The following is a 21,823-nucleotide window of genomic DNA, read 5'->3' as shown; positions in this document are numbered from 1 at the left end:
TATTGTTTAGAATTAAAATTTTATTTATCTAAAAAAAAACATTTTACCTACCCATTCTAGCAGTTATAATATTGTGAGACGCTTTGAAGATGCATTCCTGGTCTGGGATCTATACTGGGATTATACAGTTTTGTCCTTGAACCATCTATGGAATCAAAGGCTCCTGAGAGATCGATTAAGACTGTGAAAGATCACATGTTGTTCTTTACTGTTTTCTGAGGAAAATAAGATTTAGACCAGCAGTGATCAATTAGGGAATCATTGGCAGCTTACTTTTTAAGTTTAAGCTTACATCTTGACTCACAATTGGTCAAGAAAAAATCTGATATAATTTCTAAGGAAAGCTAGTACAAGTGAAAATCTAGTAGTTGAAGGTTAATTAATTCCTCCCACTAGATTCCATAGGAAAACTCATCAGCAGAAGACCCTTGATTCTCTCCATAGTCAGAGAGCAAAAGTGGGAGTGGGAGTATGTTTCTCTACATTTCCCTTTTTGTTATCAATGTGAAAAGAGATGAGTCATTCTCTTCCTATTTGGTAGTTCCCACCACTGCCGGGCCACTCCACTTGTACTTTTCAAACGTCAGTGCTTGGTAAATAAATTAATTTTGATCAGTTTTTTTAGAAGTTACCTTTACTCATTTCTGTATCACACTAGAGTCATGGTACAATCTAACCAAATGATCATAAAATTTGTCAGGCCACAATGTCCATTTCCTTCCTTCATTGCATAGAATTCTAGAGTTTTCTCTGTACCTTTTCAAAATGATATCACAAAATATTGGCACTTTAATAATTCAATAAAGAATAAAGCCATGAATTGAATTTCTTTCAATCTGTTGCTTTCTAAAAACTTTCTTAATATATCTACACTTGAGATAGACTAATGGATTATATCACCTCTCCATGTAGGTTTTTTTAAGCTTTCCTTGTCTCAAAGTAACTCATTGAGAAGTGCTGTAGCTGGACCTTATTTTCTTGGCTTTCCAGATATGCCTTCCCTGAATGAAAATTGGATGGTCATGTTTATAGGAAAGCCATATGAGAACTCTCCATCTGGAGAACATTTCTGCCACTTTCACCAAACTCTAAAGACATTTTTAGTGATTTTATGGAATGACTAGAGGTACATATGATAAAATTCCTCATAGAACTGAACACCATGACAAAATTTTCTCTGCATATAAACTCTCTCTGTGTGTGTATGGTATAGAGCTTATGTATAATAAAATTTCCATGCAAGTTTTAAGCTGGGTCTCTCAAAAATCTTAGGGATATAAAAGCTTACAATTACACTAAGATATCTCTCTATAAATATGTAACTATAAATTTTAAATCATGTATATGTAAATATATACATAAATATGCTTATAATACATATGTGTGTGTTTCCTTCTTTGATTTAGGAAGCTTGTGGCAAAATTTATTTCTCAACAGCAGAAATAAAATCATTCCAAGAGCCCGTGCCATCTATTTCTCTTTTTCTTTGAAGTAGGTTATGGTTTTTGCTTTTTGGGGGGTGTGGTGGTTGCATGTGTGTATATGTGTGTGTGTTTAAATATATGTCAATACTTTAAGTAAGCAGACAGGGTAAATAAAGAAAAATTAACTTATTGCATGTCCATTTGGTTTCTCTGATTTCACAGAATATGGGCTCATAAGAGAAATTTATTTCAAAATGTTTGAAAAATGGAATCTTAAAATATATGGCATTAGTTAGTAAGATCTAGATGCTTTTAGGTAAATTTCAAGGTTACTTTTGAAGTATTAACATAAATATTGATACTTCAGAATGTCAGGCATCTGTATGTTGGTATTGGTGATCCTTCCCCTAAGTAGTTTACTTTACTCTTTACCTTAATCCAGTCTTCATGACATGTTGTGGTTTTATCATCTTGCAACCAACTTTCAGACAAATCTCTCTGAACTTAATTATGTGAGTTGGTGAATAACACACAATCTATTCTGGAATATATCTTAAAAATTTACATTTTGATTGAGTCTGCATGGGCTCATGCACTGTTGCTCTATCCTTGAGGACACAGCATGGCCCTTGTGCCACAATGAAATTGGCATTGTGATTTAGGACATCTTAATATGAACTTCTTCCCTATTCAAAACACTCTTCCCTGGGTACAACTCTTTCTAATGTGTTGCATTCTACTAATTGAAGAATTTCAACTGGATCTGTCAACCTTTTAAAAATATTTTTAGGAAATATTTTAAATATTAAAAAAGCTGAAAACTAGGTCAATATAAGTGGTTTCCTCCTATGCATCTACTTTTATGAATTTGAAATTTATTCTTAGAAGCTATTACATAGATGTTACCAGGTTGATAAAGAAGTACTATCATGGAGAGAGCACTGGACCCGAAGTCTGGAAGACCTGAATTCAAGTCCAGCCTCTGAAACTTACTAGCTGTGTGTCTCTTTATCAAATTCACTCATCTTCTATTTCTTCAACTTCATTGGGGAAAATAATTATGCCCATCTCCCAAGTTTGTTGTGGGGTTCAAATGAGATATGTGGAAAGTACTTCAAAACATCTTAAAGTGCTATTTAAATGCTATCTAGTTATTATTAAGAATCCTGTTCTATTGGGCTCTAAGCTCCTTGAAGGTGTTAGTTGTTTTAATATACAAATATTACTTATATTTGTATTTTCAGTTTTTGGCATAGCCTGAGATGTTATAAATGCTTCATTCACACATACATGCGTTTATCTAATTCTATAAAGTCCTCTTTTTGGCATTTAAAGTTCTTTACAACCTTGTCGTCTATATTAATTGCTTCCATCTTGTCCAATTCTTTATGATTTGGGATTTTCTTAGCAAAAATACTGGAGTGTTTTGTCATTTTCCTTCTCCAGATCATTTTACAGATAATGAAACTGAGGCCAACAGGGGTAAGTGTCTTGCTCAAGGACACACATCTAATATGTATCTAAGGTCAGATTTGAACTCAAGTAGATTAAATCTCTCTGATTTCAGGCCAGGGACTCTATCCACTGCATCTTTTAGCTGTCTACTCTACACAACCTGAGCTATTTCTGCCTTTCTAGTCTTCCTACCTCTGCTCTTTCCTTTTTACACACACTCATTCTTTTGGTCTACTAAGTAACACCTTGTACACCTCCTTCTTCGGACTCTGGGCATTAACACTGGTTGTCCCAATGCCTCAAATGCTTTTCCTCCCCATCACTGTTGTCCCTCTTCTGTTATTTCCTTTAAGATTTGACTCAAGATTCAAATCTTACTCTCTGCAGGAGGTCTTTCCTGGTCTCCCAGCCCCTGATAATGCTTTCTCTATGAAGTTACTTGTTTCTATAATTTCTCTGTCTTTCTGTCCATCTGTCTCTGTCCGTCTGTCTCTGTCTGTCTGTCTGTCTCCTTCTCTCTGTCTGTTTCACTGTTTCTTTCTTTCCTTCTCTCTTTCTTTCTCTCTTTCTTTCTTTCTTTCTTTCTTTCTTTCTTTCTTTCTTTCTTTCTTTCTTTCTTTCTTTCTTTCTTTCTTTCTTTCTTTCTTTCTTTCTTTCTTTCTTTCTTTCTTTCTTTCTTCCTTTCTTTCTTTCCCTAACCCCCTCTCTGCCTGTCTGTATCTATGTACATATAGCTCTCTGTTTGTATGTATGTATGTATGCATGTAAATGGTATATATGGTAGCATGGGTCATTAAATGAAGATGATGTATAGGTAAGTTAGGACCTTAGTTTCCAATCCTATGATAGGATAAAATTGGGTCACTTGGGTAGAGGGAACTAGGGAGAAATGGATGCCTCCTCATGTCCAAGATCACTTTTTAAATAGTTAAAACTTATAGGTGCATATTTTTGTATGTTTTCTCTCTAGCTGGAATGTAAGTTCTTCAAAGGCAGAAAGTATTTTTCTTGTTTTTCTTTGTATTTCTGATACCTAGCATAGATATGATGTTAAATGCCAGAGGCAGGATGAGAACCTATGTCCAGCATTGTTTCCAGGATACTACATTGTGCTTAGTATGTTTGTATCTGTTTCCTCTTTTGCAAAGTTAGACTCTAAAGACCTTTCCAGCTCTAACATTCTATGACTTTGTTATTCTATGTCAAATTATTCTGATTATGAATATGTATATACACTTAAATATCGAGCATTGGTTTCCTACTGGTTTTCTATCAGATTCATTCATTTCCTTAAAACTTTTATTTCTGGGCAGGCAGCCAGACAGATTTCAGCTGCACTGTCCTTTCCAGATGGTAGTACTTACCAGGATTGCATTTGAATCCTACTTGAATCAGAGATTTTCAATAAGAAATACTATTGTGGAAGAAGAAGGAATTGTCGACCTTACCAGTATTTTGGGTTCACTGATCAAAGCAAATGATTTCAAAAGCTTTGGGCTTGATGAAACCCTAAACGCATTTTGCCACCTACCCTCAACCTTCATTGTAAAAGCTATTTCAGGTCAGAAAATATCTCATGCCATTTTCTCAAAAGGTCAACCTGAGACACTGGACACATTCCAACACAAGTAATTGCAGCCTGCTTCCTTGACTTCCCTCCCCTCCCCACTTCCTGCCCTTAGCTGTTACTGTTTTTGTTAGCACTGTTAAGCAATGCCCTGATTTAACCTTTGAGGTGGTGAAACTCCAGTGGCAGATAGATATGGTGGATAAGTTTACTCAGTTTTTTGGACATATCAGCATCCTAGAAATAGTTTAATAATCTGATAGGGATGTACTATTTCATTGGGCTTATCCCCTTCTAACCTCACATTGTACAATGCTTTACCCTTTGTGACTATAGAACTCAATTGGAGAGCCAATTTTCATAGTAGAAAAGGATACTAAACTAGGAGTCATTAAGAAAGAATTATATTTGGACCCTTCTTAATTTTTTACTACCTTATTGACCCTGGGTGACTCATTTGCCTCATCAGTGCCATATTATTGTTGTTCAGTTTTGTCTGGTTCTTTGTTACCCTATTTGGGGTTTTCTTGGCAAAAATACTGGTATAGTTTGCCATTTCCTTCTCCAAACCATTTTACAGATGAGGAAAATGAGGCAATAAAGGTTAATGACTTGCTCTCAGGGTCACATGGCTAATATGTATCAGAAATTAGATTTGAATTCAGGAAGATGAGTCTTCCCAACTTCAGTCCTGGCACTCTATCTATTGCATCACGTAGCTGCCTTCGATAAAATGTAGGTAAGAATAATTGTGTGAAGTATATTTTAGCAGGATCAAGAGATATGTAAAACTATAGCTTGCTATAATTATCCAAATCAGCAAATAGTTATTAAGCACTTATCGATAGCTTGGTGTATTGGAAAGGAGTTGAATTAAGGAGAAATTTGGGCTCAGATTGTTCTTATCCCACTAGCCACTAGATGTGTAACTATGATCCAGTTGCTTCTCTTCTCTGTCTTGATTTCTTCATATGTAAACGTAGGAAGTGATAGTCTTACTTAGCTACCTCACAGGGTTGTTGTGAAGAGGCAATTGCCTAATAAATGGAAAGCCCTAATTAAATACTATGGTGCCATGTAATTGCCAGCTACAAAGATGATAATGATGATGATGTTGACTGAAGAAAAAAGCACAGTGCTAGGAACTGGGGATACACAGATTAAGTCAGGGCAAGCTTTGCCCTAGAGAATCTTGCAGTCTAATAGAATTGTTATTGTTCGCTTGTGTCAAACTCTTTGTGACTCTGTTGGGACTTTTTTAGTAAAGATTCAGGAGTGGTTTGCCATTTCCTTCTCTAGTGGATTAAGGCAAACAGAGATTAAGTGTCTCATCCAAGGCCACACAGAGTGTGGGGCCACATTTGAACTCAATTCTTCCTGACTTCAAGCCCAGCACTGTATCTGCTGAGCCATCTAGCTGCCTATCTAACAGAATACCAAAGGCAAAACCATGTTCCTTTGGTATTGCTTTCTAAGACTTATCTCAAACCAGTGGCATTACCAGAGCCTTACTTACATATTTATTTGCACCATCAGGAGCTGCCGGCTCATCATTTCCCAAGTGGTTTCCTAAACCTTATAAAAAAAAAATCAGAGTAGGTTGTTGAATGGGAATAGCCAGACAATCCATGGAACGCTTTTTAATAATGATTAAATGACATTTGTTGAATGATAAAATATATTTGCAGAATTTTCTTCCTTTTAGATCTCTTTTTGCCATAGGGTATGATTACATATTGTAAATGTACCATGTGCTAGTAAGAAATGTGTTCATATATAATGTATGTGTCCATATGCATAATATGAATATATATACATATATATATATATACATGAATTTAGTGTTACCACTCTGAAATCAAAAATGGAACTCTCAAATCTATTTTTCCCATCATTCTGTTCTCATTTTTAATTTTGTTAATAATTGCCAATTATAGATGAGGAATGTTGCCTGTACAATTAAACAAAGTCATTTTGTTATATTTTGTTCCTATTCATCTTTGATACTAGGGAGTAAATTGGGTAGTGATTCTGATGTAACAAAGTCATAAATAAAAATTCTTAATTAGAAAAATAATGGTTTCTTTACACATTTCAAAACCATATGAGTACGTTAGTATATTTTAGTAGGAATTACATCTGGGCATTTTTTCCAATCCTTTTATTTTAACTTCAAATTCATTACCCTCATCTCTTCAAAATATTTGTATAAGGAATGTTCCTATATTTTGATGAAATTACATTAAGATGGGACATTATAATTTTCTAAACTTACAAACCTTTTATTAAGTTTCACATGATGAAAGTTCATACCAACATGTAGCATTAAAGTAAATTGACTGTTTTCTGTACCTTCACATGGGAAATAACTTCTAGTAAAATATTAATTGGTGAAGAGAAATTATTTGGAAAAAGTTGGTAGTAAATATTTGTGATATATGGACCAGTCAATCAATATCCACTAGTCAAGATTTTTCATGATGCAGGTGCAAGTTTTTTCTTTAAACATAAATTGGTCCAGTGTGACTTAGTAATGGATAAACATTTTCATTTGCCTGATTGACTGATTCTCATCTTTAAATCATAATGTGAATTGGCTCTAGTTGTATCATTTCTATTTTGGCTCAAGCTATTATGATAAGTCTATGTCTCCTAAGAGAACACTTCTCTATTCTCATTGCATACATGTTCTTGCAAATAAATTAATTTGGTACCATAATTTCCCCACTTTACATGAGTCTGAGATTCTTGAAATAGCCATATTTATTATCTAGATCTGAAGTAAGAAAAAATCTGGATGTGGGGTGTGTGTGTGTGTGTGTGTGTGTGTGTGTGTGTGTGTGTGTGTTTGTCACTGCTAACCTACCGCTAACCCCTGAACAACATCTGTTCCCATCTTGCCATCCATTCAGTTCCAATCTCACCCTCCAATCCCTGACTTTCTACCTCTTTTCCTGGGAACAACAATCAAATGAAAATTACCTTTGTTCCTGGTAAGGGCATAGCAATCTAAGTCTTATGACTGTGTTTAGATTCACGTGATTCAGCCATTTGACTGTCTTAGTGGAAGGAAATTTTCTTCCCTGGATAAGATTCATTTCAATTCTCTCATACACATCTATGGCAGCCCTATCCCTTCTAAATCTCTTTTCCATTCTATCCTTCTCTTTGATGATACTCTCTGGAACTCCCATTCTATTGTTAATCTTGTCATATTAGATTTTTTTTTCTATCAGGTTCCTTCTAGCTTTTTGCAATTACAGAACCAATGCACCCTTGACAATTCCCTTCAGTAGTGCGTATGACACATCTTGTGCCTTGATTCACTGGGCTAAGGAGAAAAAAAAATGTGTATCCATGCCCCTTCTTTACCACCAGTGCTAAACTTCTCTTTATTTAAAATTCATTTTATTCAGGTATCAGAACTTGGTGGTCATTACTTACTGCCAAACCTAATACCATTTTAGCCTAGCTGCTGTCCTTATATGATGGCATTTGTTATCTCTATGCCTTGACACGGGCTTATTCCCACACATATTCTCTCCATTATTTATTTCTGCCTGTTAGTTTCCCTGGATTACTTTAAGCCTTGGCTCAAAGGCCACCTTTTGTAGGAAGTCTTTCCTGGTCCTCTTTGCTGCTGATGTCTTTCATTCTACCTTCATTGACTGGGCCTGCTTATTGGATTTCTGCCTACCTTGTTAACATTTACGTTATTGTGGATACAGGGACTATTTTGGCTTTTTCTTTGTATTCCCAGTGTTTAGCACACTTTCTAGCACATAGAATATTACTAATAAATTTCAGTTGATTATTAGCTTCTCATTCAATTCTGAATCATAGCCCTCTGCATTCTGCCCAGTGGCTTCATACCTCTCCCATAAGACTATTCACCTTGGCCCTTGTATCACCTGCGTATGGTACCAAGGTGATACCCCACAACCAGACTTTCAGATTACTTCTACTGCTGATCCTTCCTTTTCCCTAGTGACCAAGCTTTCTTTAATGCTTTGTCTTAGAATGTAAGCTCCTTGAGGACGGGGACTATGTTCCTTTCTTCTATTTGTACACCTATTGCTTAGCATGTAACATACTAAATGTCTAATAAATGCTTTCTCAAACTCATCTAATTAAGAAAATTAATTCTACTGATGCATACCATTAATTTGTCTTTAATTTCTGATTTTAGAGATTTGCCTGGGGGGTATTAAGCGTATTAAATGACTTCCCAACAGTCCCATGGTCAATATGAGTCAGAGGTGGGGTATGAACCTGAATCTTCTAATCTCTGAAGTCACTATATTTTGGACTCTTATTTATAAGTACAATTATTTATTTATTTTTTTTAGGAGTATGATATTCTTTACTGTGTATCCTGGGCAGCTAGGTAGTGCACTAGATTGAGTGCCTGGCCTAGAGTCAGAAAGACATCCTTCTGAGTTCAAGTTTGGCCTCAGACACTAGCTACATGATCCTGGGAATGTCATTTAACCCTGTTTTCTTCAGTTCCTCATCTTTGAAATGAACTAAAGAAGGAAATGACAATCCACTCCAATGTCTTTGCCAAGAAAAATCTGAATGAGTGTCACAACGAGTCAAACAAAATTTAAAAATGACTGAACAAAAATGAGTATACTTACCTCATAGATAAAAACTATCTTTAGAGAGAATATGATTAGTATTTCTGACTGAGGCTCCTTCTCTCTCCACACTGTTAAAACCAAAGTACAACTTTCTCAAAGGAGTTTTTCTAATCATCCTGGGTTTAAGGAAGTTTTTGTTTCAACTGGTATTCATATAAACCACATTCTATAGTTTTTCTCTTTAATATGCATGTCTTTGCATCCACTGCAATCTATCATCCACATAGTTGCCAAATTAATTTTCCCAAAATGCAATTCTGAGAGTTCCCTATTTTAAAAACTTAAATGACTCCCTAAAATCCAATAAAATTTGGTTTTGGTATTTAAAGTTCTCTGCAACTTGGTGCATTCCTTCCTTTCCATTATTTTTCATATCCTCCCCTCTACACATTCTATGATCCACTCATATTAACCTACTTGTTGTTTCTTATTCAAACAATCCATTTCTTTTCTTTGTCTTTGTACTAAATATCAGTGATGCCTAAATTATTCTACTTTCTTGGCTCTCAGAATCTTTGGTTTCCTTCAAAGTTCAGCTCAAGGATCATCTTCTACATAACAACTTTTCTGGTCACTTCACTTTCTAGTGCTTGCACTACTAAGGTTATCATATCTTTTTTTTTACTATGTATCTTACCTGTGAATATAGTTGTTTAAGATAGAGACAGTTTCTCCTTTTGACTTTACAGTCTTATTGCTTAGCATCATGTCTGGCACATAGATTCTGAATGAATCATTGTTGATGGATTGATAGTCATTTGGATCATGAACCCAGGCAGCACCATTCACCTGGTGGTAGCTTACCTGGAATTCTGGCAAAACACCTGGGAAGAAATAAATAGACTTAAAATGTAACTTTATAAATCCAGGTCTCTAAAGTGTTGACAAACGAGGCAGGCTACCTATCCAGACTTGGCTTTACAACGGGCATTCTGTGTATGAGGTATTGATTAAAACTTTGGTATTGATTCTTTTCTGGGCTATGTGTGAGTGAACCTTGCTTTATGGTCTGTCTTTCTAAGGTGCTATGTGAACAGTAGCTTCTTTTCTTCCAAATAATAAATACAAGGAAATGTGCCCAATTATCCTTGAAGGTGAGAAAGCTAGAAAATATTCCCCAATTCATCAGAGTGATTTGTGCTCCTGAAGAGGCAGGGTTGTCATCTTCTTTCTAAGTACTTCACTTGGGGCTTGGGCAATTTTTTCCTTTGTGGACTTCTGTTTATTTATTTATTTTTGCCCAACAACTTTGGTTAGATAAAAATATGATGAGATGGTGTGATTTATAAAGCTCTGCTTTTTCCAATGAAATCTAAAATCTTTACAACCTCATTTTTTTTCTTACTGGAGATTATTGGGCAAAAACACCAACTCATTCATCTCATTCCTCTATTTCTTTGGGTACTGTCTTAACAATTAAGACACATAGTTTTACATTGCAAAATTTCTGGAGATCATAGCTCAAGTTTCTGTTTTAATTCACAATAGACCCTTTCACGAAATCTATATTTCAGGCCCCTACTAAGGCATTTTTTAAGCTGGAATGCACATTTTCCCCATCACTGCTTATTGAAATCTTTTTCTTCCTTTAAGACCTAGCTCAGGAACCTCTTCTCTTAACCATCTAGCTAAAAGAAAGTTCCTTTTTTCAAATACTTTCAGAGCCCTTTGAGTGAACTTCTCCTTTGCCCTTCTCACATTTTATTTTGTATCATAATTATCTTGCTCCATATCTCTGTTAGATTGTGAGCTCTGTGAGAGCAGGGAAGGTTTTAAACCTTTGTATTCTAGTGCTTACCTTAGTGCTTGGTACATAGTATACATTTAAGAATTGGTTGTTGCACCGAATGATTGTTGGTGCTATAAGGGGGAGGGAGACCTGGGCCAAAGAGCTATGATTTCAACACTTTTACTGTGCCAACTCCTATTTTCCTTGCATGTCAGCAATTTATAATCTTGGGAAGTTGCCTGGGACTGACAGGTTAAGAGACTTGCCAACATTTACACAGCTAGTGTGTATAAAAATCATAACTTAAAAACCTGGGTCTTAATTACTACAAGGGCATTCTGCTATTCTTTTGAATTTCTCTCTCAGATACTACAGGTTTCTTAGCTTATAAGCTCGCTGAGGACAGGTACTAGGCTATTTTTTCCCTTTATATTCCCATTACCTGGCATTATGATGTGTATATAGTAGATGTTAATTAATATTTTTTGAATTATGTCATTGACTTATACCTGTCAGTCTACTTTTGTATGTCTCTAACGGACAACCTAGAACCTATTTTTCCTTGATATCTGAGGGCAGATAATTATTTCCCCCATTTATTAGTTGGCAGAAATATATTTGATTCTACCAATTGCCTTCTGCTGTTACATTTCCACCTGGAGTGTGGCTGGGAGAAAAAGATGTGGTACATACATTGAATTGGCAGTTATTGCTATATCTGGATATGCAAGGAATCTGACAAATACTGTAGAGGACTTCTGATCTACTCTGCCCTTCACTAGCTTAGCCCCACCATGAGTTGAATCACCGTGTAGTACTCATCATTTACATTGGTTAGAGTAAGAGATGTTCAGCTTGTGGAATGTGTATGTTTGTGTGTATATTTGGTTCCTATGCCTTCCTCCAAGACACAAAAAGAATCTGCAAATCTAGAGTGTGTGTATGAGGAAGGTACCTTGCAAGGAGGAATGATGGATTCCAATTCAAAGGAGTGAAGCTGGGTAAGAAATGAAGAGATGGCTTGTCTTGGAAGAGTCCTCTTTAAAATAGAGGTTTTGCTCAGTTCTCTAGCCCTCCATTTAGAAAAGCAGAGTACTGAGGGAACTGGTGAGGTGTGAGTACCAAGGCTGATGCATCTTGATGGATCATGAGGTCCCTGGGAGCATAAATAAAATGATGAAATCCAGTTCAAAGGAGTATAACTGGGTGGGAAATATTTTCATTTTTACCTAGTGAATAAAGTACTTTCTTTGTAAACTATGAGCTGTTATACAGTTTTGAATTATTTCTATTATTTTTCCACATCTAAATATAAATATATATGTATGTATCTACATATATATAGTTTGATTTTTGAATATGAGTTGGATTTTTTACTGCTGGATGCTTGTTTTTCAGAGGAACATCTCTGATAGCAATCCACAATTTTATGGAGAAAAACTTTCTGGATTGACTTAGTGCTGACTTTCTATAGAAACCCAGTGAATGGCTTATCCATGAAGCTGCTTCCCTATGCATTTTTATTAGCCTAGGATTCTTAGAGTCCTAATAATATTTCTCATGGTGAGAAGTGGAAAGGATTGGGGTCCCTGGATATACTTATCCCTAGGAAGGGAAAGAACTCATATCATTGTGCTGTGCTGGGCACAAATCTCAAGGCATTTGTCTGACTGAATAAAGCTTGAATCTGTGATCTGGAAAGAAGTTGAACTCTCTTGAGTCTATGTACTCAGGTCTATTTCTGATCATCTTCAGATGATTTTTGAATATTAAATCTGGCCCACAGGTTGCGAGAGAAGGAGTACTAAATGGTTTAGATGGGTTGCGAACAGCCAGGAGATGAGCAGAGAAATCTCCATACCACTCTTCTTGCTGTTAAAGAGACTTCCTTCAATTGGAGATAAATAATTGCAATGGTATATATGATGTTGATGGACATCTGCTGGAAAGGAGCCCATTGTATTTATTTGATTTCTGTTTGTTGTCAGCATCTTAGCAATCACTATGAACTCTACTACAGCAAACTGTTGAAATAAGTTATTTCCAGTCAGTAATGAATGCTTCTCTAATGTGTTACTATTGAAAATAACAGACACTGAATGTGAAACTATCTGGCATGCAGTTCATTATCTCCCTAGTCAGGGACTGAATGTTGTGAATATTGTTGGTGTTTGAGGTAGAATGTTGCAGAGCCTCAATGCTGAAAAGCAAAAATTAAATTTCATTTTGAAACAACATAATGATATTCCCTTGATATCACTCATCCTTTTATTCAGTTGGAGAATAGGAGCAATCCAGTCTATAGAGTGTATAGCATGTGCTAGGGAAGTTAAAATTGGTCATGCATAAAATTAGAGAGAGGATATATGGTTCCACTGGCCTTTTATAATTCAACGTTCAATTATAATTCTAGTTAATTAATCTTAGTCTATATATTGAACTACTCTTTCAATTTAAAATCAGGAAGACTAAGTATAACCCTCGCTGAAGGCACAGGTAACTAAGTTAGTTTTAAGACAGGTGGCGAACAAATGAACAAATGGAAAAAAAGTGAATAAGGAAGCAAATGAACGAACCAGTAGATGGAGGGATGGAAGGAAGGAAAGAACACCCCCATAAGTAAACCACAAGAAAGACACCATGGGGGGGATCTGGTTTTTTATAGATTTTGAGTTTGACTCAACTTGAGCCAAGTATACTTAACCCTATTGTGTTAATGTTCTTACTGCATTCTCCCCCATCCCTCCATTCTAATTTTTGATATAACTAGTAATCTAATAGTAGGTGAATAAGCATACCAAGCCCCCAGGGTTGAACTATATATTTTGGAAAAAAAGAAAGTTCCCATGGTTACTAGGTTTAGTTAGTTTTAAAATCCATAAAACTTTCTGAATTCAGAAAGGGGATGAGAAGAAAAATAGGACATTATAATGGGATCCCAAAAAGGAGAAAATATCTAAAGTACAGAGGAATCTCTAATGCCAGTACTGAAAAAAGTATGAGTAAAGTGAGGATATAACATTTTATTTGTGCTTTCTCTTTTGTCTTTCTCTCAAAACTCAAAATCTCTTTGGGGTAGAGAGGGAAAGACCTTCTGACCCTCTTTCTTTTGCCTTTTTATTGTTATTTACTAGCAGTGTCTTATACTTAGTAGGTTACTTAATAAAAGTTTGTTGAATTAACTTGAGACCTTAATATATAAGACTCTAATTTCAAGACATTTAAAAATAATCTTTTCTATTTTTCTTCATTTTACAACTAAAATATTCTAACCAGATGACAGCACTGGACAAGCTCAGTAGCCTAGACTCAATCAGCTCTATCTAGATTGCACAGAAATGATGGAATAGAACAATAGAATATAGTAGAATAGACTGACCTTACTGTGGCCTTATTTATAATAATCTTCTAGTTCATGGGGAGAACATTCTTGCTAAAAGAAAATAGTTTCCTCGAAGCAATAGATTTTGCTGAAGTGATCTGTCAGAGTTATTGATTCCCTTTTCTTTCCTAACTCTAGGTATAGACCTTGATGTATTCCTATATGTAGGAGGCTCTCCTATACTACAGCAGTTTTACCTTAACATAAATATGGGTTCATTATCAGATATTATTGGGCAGAAGAGTGTCTGATCATATCCATTGGAGAACATATACAGAAAATGATGTGAAATCAGCTATATTTTTCTATTTGAATTAGCTCTAGTATAGAATAAATCTATTGTGGTATTTCTAAATCTATGAAATATGCTTACAAAGATAAAAGTCCATATAGATTGAATAATATAGCATACCTAGATTAAAATTTCAGCTTCAAAACTTCCCATTTTTGTGACCATGAGTAAATCAGAACTGAGAAATCTTAATTATCTCTTTCCAAAACTAGATCAATAATATCTAAGATCTAATTCATAGTTAGTATCAACAAAGTATTTTATAAAACTGAAAGTGCTTTGCAAATTTGAGTTATTATTTTAATGCCAATGTACTCAAGTATTATTTAATACAATTCAAATTGTGAGACTTTTGTTTCTTAGAACATAATCAACACTTGATGATTATAAATTTATAATTTTCATATACCAGATTTGTCTTAAGTGACCTTGCAATATAAGCATAAGTTGAAGTTGCTAGGAGCAGAAAACTAAGAAGAGAAAAAAGATCTGTCAACAATCATTTAAGTGCTTACTACATACAAGGAATTGTAATAATGAATGCTGAGAAAACAATGGCAACAATGGGGAGCTCAATTCTAATGGGTTAGACAACATACAAACCACTATGTTCATATTTATAAAAAGGCAAATTGCAACTAATCTTAGAGGGAAGGCATTATCAGGGGCATAGGAGGCAAAGGGATTTGGGAACACATCAGTAAAAATCTGAAATTTGAAAGAAGTCAGTATCACTAGGAGGAAGAGAGAAAAGAAGAAGGAACATTCCAGGCCTGAGGGATAGCCCATGAAAAGGCCTATGTGTGGAGACAGTGCTCTGTGTGTTAAACAATTAGGCCAGGGTTTAGGATTACAGATTATTTAAAGAGAAATAAATGTAAGAAAGATGGAATGAGAAAAAAAGAAACCAGGTTGTTAAGGACTTTGAAAGCCTAAGAGAGAAATTTCTATTGATCCTAAAAGTGGCCACTGGAGTTTATTGAGTATGGGGTATGAAATGAGAAGGTGGAAAATTCCAGGGATGATGGGTAAGTAGTAAGAATGCCAAGATTTAAAACCCAGAGTGTCTTGTGCGAGGAGCAACATAGAGGCTGTTGTCACTTAATCCAGACCTAGAGACTTGGGAATCCTAGGTTCAAATCTGACCTCAGACACTTCTTAGCTGTGTGACCCTGGGCAAGTCACTTGACCCCCATTGCCTACTCTTATCACTCTTCTGGCTTGGAGCCAATACACAGTATTGATTAGGGTTTTAAAAAAAAGAGATCATTGGTCATTTTGAAGAAAGCAATTTCAATTAAATGATGATATTGGAAGCCCTATTGTAGAGTTCAGAAGAGAGACAGAGTGGGGAAAACCTGCAGACACTGATTGTAAACAGCTTTCTCAAAGAGTTTAGTGATTTTATTATTTTCCTTTTAGGAAGTAGAGATATATTATGATAGTTAGTATGTATGGATAGATCAACTGAGGATTTTTTTGAAGAGAGGTAAGACAAGATCATATTCATAAGAGGCAGTGAAGTATCCCTGAGAGACTGAAGATTAATGAGAGAGTAAGGATAACAGAAGAAAGCTATGCTCAAATATTTGGATGACTGCTATGGGGAAGAGGGATTAGACTTATTCTGACTAGCCCCATAGGAAAAAAATAGGACTAAGATGTTATGAAGGCAAATTTAAGGTGTATAGTAAGAGAATACCTTTTAAAAATCAGAGCAAGTTCTGCAGAGGGACAGGCTGCCTTGGGAGTGGGTAGTTGAACATAAAGTTAACCATCTGACATGAAGGGATGGAATCAGAAAAAGTTTCTTATAGAAGCTGGAGTTTTAGCTAGGGCCTGAAGGAAGCCAAGAAAGCCAGGAGAAAAGATGAGATAAGGGAGAGTATTTAAAGCATGGGGACCAGCCAGGGAAAATGTGGAGTCAGAAAATGTACTATGATGTGTGAGTTAGGCTAATGCTGTCAGTTTTCAGAACATGTGGAAGGGAATAATTGTAAGAAAACTGGAAAGAAAAGAATAGGATTGACTGTGAAGGGATTTAAGAGTAATACAGAAGTTTTGGTATTTGATCTTATAGGAAATAGGGAGCCACTGGAGTGTATTGAATAAGAGGGTGGTGGGTAACTGATCGACACTTTAGGAAATACACTTCAGTAGCTTAGTGAAGCAGGGATTGGATTGGGGTAGATAAGGTGTAAGAAGACTGGAAACTGGAGCAACTGAAGATATAGTCAGAATTACTTTAGAACACCAAGTCATTTTGGTCACTGTTCCTCCCTACGATTGGAGATGGGCAAGCTCCTGCCCTTCATCTCGTGCCCACTCTCTAGAAACTCTTGCTGCTACTTGCTCCTATAGATATAGTTGTATTTACTTTCAGTCATGGAATGATGCTCCTCAGAGAATAACACTATCTCATGAGGTCAGTGCTTGAAGGAGGAACTCCTCATTGTAATTCCCTCTCCTGTGGGATGATTTTTCCTATACAAACCTACACAAGGCTCATATGTGGATTCCTAGTCCCTGATGTCCAAATAAAAAGATCAAGTTTATTAGTGATGTCTTGTTATAGGATCAACCTCACCAGTAATTATTATTTTCATGATTGGAAAAGGCTAACATCAGAGCAACCTAGTGGTAATCAGTGCACAAAATGTAGTTTTCCACATGTCAAACAGTTATGGTCATATATAGTCTAATGAACCTAAGAAATGATGGAAATAACCACTGCTTTATTATAAATAAATAACAATATTAAACAATAACAATAATTACAACTAAAGTTTACATAATACATTAAGGTTTACAAAGTGATTTACATTTAATATCTCATGTTTTTGTCATAACAACCCTGTAAAAATATGTTATTCTGGGTACCATTTTACAGGTGAGGAAACTGAGTCTGAGAATTACTGAGTTATTTTCCAAGGGTCACAATATTATGATTAAGAAAGAATTTGAATTTGGGTCACTTTGACTCCAAATGCAATACTTTTTCTACTACTTCATCTAACTGCTTCATGAGGTTTCCAAACATTTCTTTCCCACATCCCTTCTTAAATCATAAACCCATTTTCTAATACCTGAGAACATGTGCTCTCAAGCCTAAGACAGATGTCACTGAATAGGAATTTTGTCATGATCCTCAGTTAGCATTTCCCTTTGTGTGAAACAAAAGTGTTTAATGAGAACAATAATGATAAGAAAAATTATGATGAAAATAATAGTAGCTATCATTTATGTAACTCTTTAATATTTGCAAAGAGTTTTACAAATGTGATCTTATTTTAACTGTAAAATCCTAGAAAGATAGGTTTTCCATTTATTATTCATATTTTACAGATATGTAAACTGAGGCAGACAGATTAGGAGACTTACCTAGGACCATTCTAGGAAATGTTTGTGGCCATATTTGAACTCAGGACTTTCTCACTCCAAAAGGAATATTCTAGTCATTTGGCTTTCTGTGACACTCTTTAATTCCCATTTAGATTCCAGATCATATATTTTGTAATGTCCCACCGTTTTCCCATCAGTATAAGCAGGTGAATGTTTAGCAGGGCAGATGGATGGGCAATTAGCTTCCTAGGGCAATAAATATTTATATAGAAACTTCTGGTAAAATCTTTTATTATTTTGCTTGTACTCTATCCATAGTAGGAATTTTAAAAATTACTAGCTATTCCAGTCTATGCATTAATAATAATCCTTTTTAAAATCTCATCTCTCATTCCCTTTTAGGAGTTCAAGCTGTTACCCATTAATCCTTTTCATCTTCTTGTAAAGTAGTTAGCAAGTTGGTAAGTTCCATTTCTTAGTGGTTAGAAATGGACTTCAAAGGGTGTTTGCTCACTTGTCCAAGGCCACAGTGTAAGAATGGAGAAAGGAGACTTTCTTAGAATCAGAATTTCATCTTTCAGGTTCTGTTATGTCTACTAACTCACTTGGCTTGTTAAGGTGGAAAATTCTTGAGAGAGAAATTGGAGAACTAAGATTGCTCACTTAGATTTGTGTCTGTTCTGAAGGAGAAGCTATTTTATACATTTCATATCTGAATTATAACAGGACATATGTGTAACTAATGGCACAGGACAGAGTAAAGCTATGGGCATTTTGAAACTGTACAGTGTTTTCATATTTAAAATTATGTTCTCAATGAGAATGACAGCTGTCAGTCTCAGATTCATTTTCAACTGGAAAAAGTCATGTTCGGTTTAGTCTGTGCTATGAAATGCCCTTCTAACTTGGAAAAAAAAATTGTCAGCAAATATTGCATTTAAACTGGGCATCTCAAAAGAGCATCAAGGATTAGAAAAGAGGAACTTGATTTGGTAGAAATGCTGCAGCTCAGATCAGGGAGGTTTACTTTCTAGAGTGCAGGTTCACAATGCTATTTGCTTTGGCCCATTTCTACTTTCTCCTCACCATTTAAAAGCCCTCAAATAGCCAGCTTGGCCCTTGTCTCTCTATTCTTGCCTCCACTCTCAAGTTCTCTAAAGTGAACTCTTTGAAAGATTGGTCCAGTTAAAACTGAATTAAAAAGGAAGTCTTTCATTAATGATAATGACACACATATTAATACTAAATGACTATTATAGTATAACAAAATCCCCAAAGGATGAATAATTTTTGAGAGATCATTATTTTATCAGTATCGGTTTTCATCTGAAGCCTTTTAACCTTTTTTTGTGTTTTTTAGAGACTATACAAATTATTTCTTAATTTAATTCCACAAACATTTATTAACCACATAATATACCCAAGTCTCTGCATTAGGTCTTAATATACCAAGATCAAAACACAATAGTCTCAACCCTTGAGGAACATTTGGGAGGAATTATGCTAATGATTAATATAAGGGCTGGATCAGAAAAGTTCCTGGGTAAAAGGTAACCACTGAAGTAAGTAAGGGATTTGATAAGGCAGAAGTGAAGAGGGATTATATTTAGCAAAAGCATAGAGATGGGAGATGGAATAGTCTGACTACAATGTAGTTGTAAGTTAAAGTTTTCCATTTATGCCATTACTAGCATATCTATTTTTAACAGAAAATAGGTCTTTGATTTCATCATTTAATAGATGTATTTTTTAAAGAGGAAATGGTTAATAATTAGTCATTCCTTAATAGGTTTTAACATGAGGCTAATTAATCAGAAAAGAGGACTAGCATCATTAATGACAATATATTGTGTGAAAGGGTTGAGACTAATTCATCATAACAATGCTATTTGGATTTCATTAATCAGCCAGGCACTGTTTCTTCTCACATTTTTGTTATTGTTCAGTTGTTTTTCAGTTGTGACCCCATTTGAAGTTTTCTTGGCAAAGATACTGGTGTGGTTTGCCATTTCCTTCTCCAGCTCATTTATTTGTATAAAGTTCTTCAAGCAATTTTAGTTTATTAATTCATTGTAGGAAACCACTGAACTGTCAGAAAAAAGTAGTGGCATATGCCAACTAGTACCTCTACTCTGCAGGAATGGTTTTGTACCCAAGGTTACTGGAAAATGTGCACCACTATAGGAACTTGGATCCATAGGAATCAAAACCTAGAAATCAGAGAAAAAAAAACTAGTGATTATTCTTAAACCCCACCTTTAATTGTCTAAAGTTGTCTTTACTGAAAACAAAACAAGAACAACAACAAAACCAAATTTTTTTTTCTTCTAATGCATTTAAAATTATGCATCTTATTCCTGTGGTTACAATGTAAGGTACAATTATTATTTCATATCCTAGTAATTTGGAAACGATGAGAAATTCAGAATATTAATGGTATCTTTCTGGAAATAATACTCTCTCAATTCTTTACATGGTCTCCTATACTACTGAATCCATGATCTCATGAATGATGATATTCCCTCTCCTGGTATGTATTTCAGTCCTTTAATATCTCTTTATTTTGTGCCTTTCTCATGAAAACTTTCCATAGATTTTCAGAGAACATCTACATAGAATATTAAAGACTATTATCATATTTGTTTTTTGTTTTTTGTTTTTTGCTTTTGGAGTCTTGGGAGCACCATTGTCATCTCTTGGGCTATGGACCAGGTTCCACTGAACAATAATTAATTGTCTACTGTGTTTCAGACGCTATTCTAGATGCTTGGGATGTAAAGAAACAAATTAAATGGTCCATATTCTTCAGGAGCTTATATTCTATGAGAATTATAACAACATTTCCTTCTCTGCTTATCCTTAATAATGATCCCTAGCCATATAGTACTACTGAAAGAATATTTGTTTTAAAGCGGTATCCTTATATCTCTGGTAGGAAGAATGGGACTATTGAAAGCTCTGATTTCCAAAAGAAATCAGCTCTACTATTGTTCTCCAATTCGGTGTCAGGCCTAGCTTTTGATGTCCGTGGAGTACTTGTCCATAATACACATACTAATGCACTCATCTGGCAGATTGCCCTTTGAGCTGCATATTCTAGAAATGTGTGGCTATCACACACTTTGCTTTTCTAGTGCTAGTAGCTAGATCAATTGCTTTTCTATTACTGTGGATTCCTCTGAGGGGGATATGTAGTGTTCTAAGGCTCTATGCAATTTCTGTGATGTCATGTGCAAATAGGAACACTTACAGAGCCTGATAATCAATTGGCAATCCTTATTTTATTTGAAAGTTATACCTGTTTTATGGCAATAACAATCCACCCCTGGGGAGTTTATTGTTCCCTTCCCTAAAACCTCTGCGTAAACCTCTACTTTGATTGATTTAATGCTCAGGAGATGGATGAGCAAAATTATCTTTGCAGTTATATCCATCATAGTCATGTATGATTTAGATGCATACATGAGAGACATGTCCAAGGAGAGCTCTCAAGGCTGCATTTTGCTCTATTGAGCCCTTAAAATCAATTGACATTATTTCTGGCAAGATGGAAGAGAGAGAGAGGTTGTATCCTGGCCTAACTCTCACTACTGCCACACCAGAAAAATAAGAAATATACTCAATAAAATAATACAGATGGAAGAGAAAATAAAGAAACACTTTTCAACAAGGCAATTACTTTTGAAAAAAATTACTGGAGACTGTGTTATCAACTGATTCTCCCTACTTGTTCCCAATCTAACCTACTCTTTAACCATTTCCCTATAAACATCTCTTTTGTGACCTTCCTACTTGGCAAATTTTCCCTTCAACAATGGCTAACTTTACCCTACACTATTATTCTTTGAAACTATTTAGGCCAGTGATAGAGAAAGCAGGTAAATATGGATAGGAATGAGTTATAATGAAATCCTTCTTTGGTCCTGGGAAGGGACTTATATAATAAAGTTGAAAGAAATGAAAGATGGGTATACAGTCAGATGCCCCTT

The sequence above is a fragment of the Gracilinanus agilis genome, chromosome 6, assembly GCF_016433145.1.
Source record: "Gracilinanus agilis isolate LMUSP501 chromosome 6, AgileGrace, whole genome shotgun sequence".
Classification (NCBI taxonomy): Eukaryota; Metazoa; Chordata; class Mammalia; order Didelphimorphia; family Didelphidae; genus Gracilinanus; species Gracilinanus agilis.
Note: the sequence above shows the minus strand (reverse complement) of the source record.